The sequence below is a fragment of the Ursus maritimus genome, unplaced genomic scaffold, assembly GCF_017311325.1.
Source record: "Ursus maritimus isolate PB19 unplaced genomic scaffold, ASM1731132v1 scaffold_1, whole genome shotgun sequence".
In the NCBI taxonomy this organism is placed as follows: domain Eukaryota; kingdom Metazoa; phylum Chordata; class Mammalia; order Carnivora; family Ursidae; genus Ursus; species Ursus maritimus.
In genome coordinates, this window is record NW_024423343.1 from 50,259,348 (window position 1) to 50,267,776 (window position 8,429).

Below are 8,429 nucleotides of genomic sequence, written 5' to 3' on the forward strand. Positions count from 1 at the left end.
AATAGAATTACGTAACAAAAAACTTTTTGCATCTGACATCTTTAACTTATTATAATGTCTTCAAGGTTTATCCATGTTGTAGCATGTATCTTTATGGCTGCATCATACTGTATTGTGTGGATATACCACATTTATTTATTCACTTATTGGGTGATGGGCATTTGAGTTGTTTCTATTTTTTGCAGCTGTTGCAATGAATATTAGTGTAAAGTTTCTATGTGAACATACCTTCTCAATTTTCTTGGGGATATGCCTAGGAGTAGAATAGCTGGGACACATGGTTATGAACTTTTTGAGAAATCACCAGACTATTTCTGCAGTGGCTGTACCATTTTATATTCCCATAAGCAAAATATGAGGGTTACTTTACTTCTTTTTAAAAAATCTTATATATGAATATTTCCTCTTATTTTATTCTGGTTGTCTAATTTCTCATTTTATTTCACCAAACATATTTCCTCCTTGAACCTTTGACTTCTGTATCCCACATTCGTTGAAGTTACTTCTACCTTTGCAAATAATAAATTTTCTTCATATTGCAAATCATTTATGGCTTCCTTTTCCCATACTGTATATAATTTACTTAAACTATGCAGAGCATAAGGTCTCTCTCAAGTCACTTGTCCAAGCTGTTCATAACCACAAAAAGCACTTCCAAAGTTGGTTAAATATAGGTAAGAACCCTGACTTTATTTACCTTCCTTTCCTCTTCAATTAAATGTATTTAATCTAATTTAATAGTTTTGGATCAAAAACCTGCATAATAATCTTAGCAGTAGGTGATGCAAAGCGAGGAAAATGGCCTTCTTGGGGCGCCTGGGTAGCGCAGTCGTTGGGCGTCTGCCTTCAGCTCAGGGCGTGATCCTGGCATTCCAGGATCGAGTCCCACATCGGGCTCCTCGGCTGGGAGCCTGCTTCTTCCTCTCCCTCTCCCCTGCTGTGTTCCCTCTCTCGCTGGCTGTCTCTCTGTCACATAAATAAATAAAATCTTTAAAAACAAAAAAGAAAAGAAAAAGAAAATGGCCTTCTACTTCAAAAGAGATATCTCAGGGTGTCCCCCACCATTGGACCCTCATAATCTTCACTGAGGTATCAGTCTCCTAGATTTTCCTGGGATTTACTTCCCATCCTCTGGCATGCACGAACTTTCTTAATGCATCTAGAGTATCTGTCACTTCCTACATTCCACAGCTATCAACATAAATGCCATTGACATAGTAGACCAGCATGGTGTTCTAGAGAGCAGTGAGATGATCAAAATCCTTGGAGGCTAAATTACTGCATAGACCTGAAATAGAATGTGTCAAGGCAAACTGTTTCTGGTATTCTTTGCTTATTGGATAAAGGGAAAAAAAAATCAGAACAGTAACTGGCTACCAGGTATCAGGGCTGTGTTGACTTACTAAAGGGATCATGTGAAGTAGCACCTATATTTGAAATCATGACTTGTTTAAATTTATAGTAACTCACTGACATTCTCCAAGACTGATATATTATCTGCACAAACAAACAAACAAAAAAGGTGGTTTTTATTTTTGTATGTGGATATGACAGGAATCACTACCTATGTTTGTTAGCACATGGATTCATTTGCTGGAGAGAGATCCAGGGTGATATAGGCATTGACAAGAAAAAAATTTATTTCTCATTAAATAAAAGTCCTTGTGTAAGTAGACTATAGCTGGCATGATGGTACTATCAGTGACCCAGTTTCTTTTGTCTTATTCTCATACTGTCTCCAAGGAGGTGCCTTGGTCTTCCTTCTAGCTGGCACAAAGGGGAAAAAGAGAAGGGGTAGATATATCACTTCATTATGATGACAAGATCCAGAAATTGCTCTCATCACTCCCACTCATGTCCCATTGACCAAAACTTAGTCACATTGCCATACATAGCTACAATATGGCAGGAAAATAGAGACTTCTTTCTGGAGAGGCTATTTTTCTAACTAACATTTGGAGATACTACTTCTATGAGAGAAAAGGGGAGCACAACCATTGGGGGACAACTAGTAGCTGCTGCCATCTCACCTTAAGCCTTTCAAACCAGCGATGCTGAACTAATCTCTGTAATTCCATCAGTGCGCAGCTTTACTTTGGGTAAGGTCAGGAAGTTCGAGATGTTTGTGTGGCCCTTTGTTGCACAATAACTCTCACTGTAGGGTCAGGGAGCCAACCTGGATATTCAGTCATCTCTATATGCAGGAAATGCGGAAACCACCACAGTATGGGTTTGCAGACCCATAGGTACTGCTGAAGCAGAATTCAGCCCCCCAAATCCAATTACCATCTCACCTTCATATGTCCCCATTCTGCTAGGTAATCATAATGACATCCCGGACTGTGTTACTTCAGAGTCAGGGGACAATAATCCCTGAAAGATCCAGCTATTTCCCTTTCAACTACCCAGTTACCTTGGTATATAGTCAAAGATTCTTTTGGAAAAGACTGAAAGATGTATAGGACCTTCTTGCAATAATATTGCAAGGTCTTCCTTCAAGGTTGACTGGTTTCCACTACATTCAAAGAGCTGTGGATTTGGGGATAGACTGAAGTTTAGAAATTGAGTGAGAAGCCATGGTGATACCTTAGTGACTTGTGATAAGCCTCTATTAGGTTTTATCATTCATTTGTTATTATTGTTATTGTTAATCTGACCTACTTCATTCCTAGGGAATCCCATGAAAGGTTAAGATATCACTAAGGAATTCTCTTTTAAATCACCCCAATCGCCACTCCAGCTCTGCTACACGGTATAGTAAAAATTCTACTTTGCCTCTGATTTTTATTTGATGTTCCCAGGCCTGTCATCCTAGAAACCTATCATCACAATTGCTACCAAGGATCCCAGTTCAGTAGTAATATCACCCTCCTTCCTTTCCAGTCTGAAGAGGGGATTTTAAAAAGATATTGTTGGTCTCAATGCAATACATACAGTACTGTTGGTCATAGGCATAGTGAGGTGGTCATCAAGAAGGTTGCAGATAATGAATTCGCTCTGACCTTTTCAGCTTAAAACTTTGGATTGCTTTTTCTATATCATTTCAAGAATTTTTTTGTATTTCAACTTGATGCCATGTAGGTGACTTTTGAATGTACATTTTAGTCAGCCTCTGAGCAAACAATGAGAACTATTCCCAGGGGTTTCACCAGCACTTTGAACCCAGAATGATTAATAATTACAGCAGTATCCCTAAATTCAGTCTGATCTGAAGTAGTGTTCTATCCTCCCTAGATTAGTATGTTCAGAATCTGTTTTCACACATTTGCCAAGCCATTTAGGAAAATAACAAACAAAACCTTGTACTTATTTGCTGACCTCCTGCATGTGCTGTTGCTCTTGTCTCACCTGACCCGTGCTGGGGTCTGACACACTCACCAGTGAGAGGCTATGCAAAGTGGGATACGTAGGGCAAGAACAGAATTTCTGTTCTCTTTCAAGTTGAGTACTTCAGGCAAGCTCTTAAGCAAATCCAGGTCAGCTTCACTGGATATGACAGGAGGAGGTGCTGTAAGTTGGACATGAGTTGGACACGGGGAGACTCAGTATAACTTGAGGATTCAGAGTAGTTGGAGCCATCTCAGTCCTCCCCAGTGTTGACATTACAATTCTCGGGTTTTTCTCCTTTACAAAAGAGATCTGCAGGTGGTTGTGGTGAAATATTGAGACTCTTTAGTGGTCCTCAAACATTACCATGAGTCAAAATCACACTGAAGACTTCTTCAAATATAGATGTCTGGGCCCCACCCCCAGTTTCTGTTTCAGTATTTCTAGAATGAAGCCCAAGAAATGCCTTTCCTAAGGAGTTCCCGGTTGTCACTTACGCTACTGACCCAGGAACCACATTTTGACCACTTCTGAGCGACCTTGTAATTCAGCAACCTATGTTTAATATCTGGCTATATCCGTTCTGTAGTTATAAACGATTGGAGTTTCTTTGAGAGAAATCAGAAATTCCTAGCTTTTTGACTGTTTCTTGAGTAAGTCCATGTTCTTTCTTGAAGTTACTCAGTTTAGTTAATGGCCCTTATATCCCTGTATTCCTGCGCTCCCAGAATGGTTAATTGCAGTAGGCACTCAAATGTGGCATTTCATTCTAGGTGACCACAGGTGAAAAGTTAACTAATTTATTGCTGGGTGCCATGAATTACTGTCATCTCTTAGAAGCTTTAACCCAGTCACATATATATATATATTTTTTTCATTTCCTGATCACATATTCCCATCTTTTTAATATTCTGTTGTCCATAAACCCTTCTGGTACCAATTACTAAACAGGAAAGAGGTTTTAATTACAGATACCATAGTCAACTCTACCTGGCATCTGTACAAATGGATTTCATAATGGTTATAGAAAATTCACAGAAACATTATGAGACCTGATGAAAAACCCTAGCCTGAGATTCCAGGTGTGAGATCCAAAACTGTATCACAGAAGTAGGTTATTAAGAAAAATACTGCCTTTCTAGAGCCAGAAAGCTGACAAATCAAAGATCTGCCACCACATCTGCTGGCTTCAGTATGTTGCATCAGAATTTGTACCAATCAAATAAATCTCCTGTCCTCTGACTCCCCCATGTAACTTTGTTCTAAATTAAAGCCTACTGCATAGGATTAACAAAACACATACCACATCTAGGGAGTGAAGGAGACATTTTTAATTTATTCCTTTGTGGTGGCTCTCCAGCCTTCTCACTCTAGAAAAGCATGCAAAAAGAGAACGAGATTAGGTGCTGAGTGAACCAGTCCATGGTATCTGCTACAGGTAGAAATTGCAGCACACAGTTTGCGTGATTGTGCATGGCTAGCTAAAAGGGAATAAGAATTGAGAGGATCTTAATGCTGAAGGGAAAGTGGAACCAGAACATGGTGGGACACAGAGTTTCCCCAATATTTGCTATTCTTCATACTGAATTAAATTGGTAGTCAAGTAATCCGAACAAAAGTAAAAGTAAAAAGTAAAAGAACTCCACCCCTTTTTAGATATATAACTTTGAATAAGTTATTTAACTTCTCTGTTTCCTCATCTATAGAATGTCAATAACGTCAAATATAATAATACCTGTTCATAGAGATGTTGAGGATTAAATGACATAACTTTTCTATATCATTAAGCACAATCCCTAACACATATATACTAGTTTAATATTTATTATGAGGTATAGGCACATTTTTTAAATTCTTGAAATACTTATGAGTGTGGGATATTGATGGAAAGTCTCACCTGAACAGATATTTTTGATTAATCAAAACATCCAAATCCCTGAGCAATCTGGAAGAAATTGAATTTTTTCATGATAGTGTATCACCTAACTATTGCTGCACGGCAAACTACCCCAAAATTTAGTAAATTAAAGGAACGAACTATTGTTTCTCAGGTATTTATGGGTCTGCTGAATGCCTCTGTTGGTCTGGGTTGTATTTGTCAGGATCCTTAAGTGGCCTTCCTTTCTGTTCTCATGGACTGTGGTACACCTCAAATTACATTGATTCAAAACTAATGGTTTAGAAGGCTCTCTTCCTTGTGTACTAATTTTCACGTTTGATTATTGAAGTATTTATGAACATAGGTTTATAATCTTCAAATAGAAAAATAACCTATTTGGCTATTGTCAAAGGAAGAATTCTATTGCATGGAAAACATAAATCATTTGCCAGTTCAATTATAAATATTAAAAAAACAATAAATTCCCATAGACTATGTACTATAATTAGGCAAAATTTTTCCTAAACTGGTGGCTTATTCAGACACTCAAGAATAACCAGAAAAGTTATATGGGAATTGAGGGATGGCAAGGCTTTACTGACCAGATCAGGGGCTCAATGGGAAAAGGGTTCCAAGATGACACATGCACATATGTGTGTGAGGAAGGGAGCCGACAGAGGATATTAGTGAGTATATGTGTGTATGTAAAACTAAGAAATACTAACATGTAATGTATAAATAACCCCAAAGACCACATCCAGTGTGTTTTCTGAAATAGACAACTTTTACAACACGGTTTCCATAAAACTGACAATGACTTTCTTTAGAGAAGGAAAAATGGAACTTTGTTTTTCTGCTTTTAAACAATGCACTTGATGTATCTCTTTGTCAGCTACCCAAATTGAAACACATGTGTTATTGGCTTTTGGGATATTTTCATGTTTAGAAGTTAGGAGATCATCAATAAATTAATTATGTTAATAAGAGATGCCAGTTCCAGCCTTTCACTTTGCCCACTCTCCAGCTCCGTGTGAAAGTACACTCCTTTACGCAATGAGTTTGCTAAGGAACAAGGACTGAGTTGCAATTAAATAAGACAGTTTTTCCAAATAAAAACAAAAATCTTTGATTCTTTATTAAAGGTTAAAGTAGGAGCAATTTAAACAGGGATTACTTGTTTTGAACTAGGTATGCCCAGAGTCAAAACAATTTGAGCATTTCAAGAAAAACAAATTTTAGTGTAATTCTTGAATAATGAGGTTTCAATGAGAATGGATATTCCTATGATGCAGAACAATTTATATGATTTCCTCCAATTTGGTCAATTCTCATTACTACAAACTTATATGGATGTGACTGACTAAATTAGTGGTTATCACTCCCCCATTCTTATTTCTAGAAAGACTCAGCAATTATAGTACAGTTGTATTTATTAATTTTTTAGATTAACTGAATGATTAACATCAAGCTTAAAACTATCTGAAGCAAAAATTAAAGTGTGTGTTTACAAAACATAACTTATAAATAAATCTTGGTTATACCCTCTTATTGGTACAATGTAGTAGCTAAAAGTACAAGCTTTGGAGTCAAGTAGACCCAACGTTGGCATATTAGCTGATCTACACAAGCCAAATTTTTCTCAACCGTCAAATGAGAATATATTAGTTGTTAATTCAGTGCACCTGAAAAGTCTTAAGTGCTCATTAAATGTGTGCTGTTGTTCTATTACCTGCTTTGCAAAGTAGGCAGTACTGTTAGATTGTAATTTTTTAATAGGTTCATAAGTTCTTATTGAATTAAATTAAAGTCAGCATGTTACTTCTGAGGAAGCCAACAATATTCCCACAAGGTTGTAAAGAATCATGGTTTTTGGTGGCTATTGGGTAATTTGTGTGAAACTAGGCTGTGGTTTCAGGGTAGTCTTTCTAAGTCTATAGAAATATGCTAATTTCCTCTGCAACCAGCCTAAATCGAGTACCACCATGCCCTGCTAGGAAAGCTGCAAGAGCCTCCTTTTACCCAACTTACCCTCTATGCAATCAGATTTCTATACTGGGGTTAAAACGATCTTCTAAAAATGTAAATCTTACTCAAGTCTCATTTATACTGCTCCCAACAGCTCAAAGCTCTTCAATGGGAAGCAGGTTCTGGAACCTGTCTTCCTTTTTGCTACCTCACCTCTTACCATTATCCCTCCTCTTCTTACTGCTACAGTGAATGTTTTTACTTTGTTCTTAAACTTCCCACCCTGCTCTTGCCTCAGGCCCTTTACATATATTCTTCCCCCTACCTGGAAGAAACTCCTCCAGATCAGCCCCCTTCACTGGGTAACACCCTTCTCATTGTCTCAGCTCTGCTAATGTGGGGAGCCCTCCCACATTAGTCTTTGACAGGTTCCTTTGTCCTCAGGCTTATGGACTGGCGGTTTTGTTTTCCTTTTCTGCACTTATCTTAAATCAAATGGGTGTGTACTCGCTTGTGAGTGAATCTTACTAAAGTCTATCTCTTTCACTAGCTAGAAAGCTTTGAGAAAATAGACTAATGTCTGTTTCCGTGTATGCCTAGCACCTAGCAGCACAGTATTTAGCACATAGTGGCACTCAATATAGATTGCAGAACACGTTTATTACTCAGTGAAGCAGGCAGCTTCTGAAAGGAGGGGAATGAAGAGACAATCTTTCCAAAAATAAGCTGAAGCCACTTTAGAGCCTTTGCTTATGTCCCACCCTGACTCTCTACATAGCCTCTATATCCAAGCATTATAAAACAATGTGATAAGATAGGACTATTTTTTCCCCCATCAGAGATGATCAATCTTTTCCATGTCAAGCCATAAGAGGTAGGATCCAGGAATGAATGCAAAGGAGAAAAAAAAGCCACATTTGACTTAATAGAGGGCTACTTTAAACCATATCTTCCTCTCTCAGCTTAATTTTTTTAGTTCCTTAAGAAAAGTTCTCCACGTCTAAGATAAATAGATAAAAAGTCTACAAGATGCATGACTTTCTCCTTGAACCATCAAAGCATCTGAAATTTTCAGTAAATGATGGTAAGAGAGAGAGCATCCCTAGAGGCTGGACCCTCCTCAGTCCCTAGACACATATGCCACCACCTCCTGACCAGTCTCAAAGGTAGGCGGAGAGACTGTAATCTGCATAATACAACTGCAGCAGAGCCTGGTGCTCCAGCCTCCATCCAAAATACAACTCCCTCAGGCTTTATT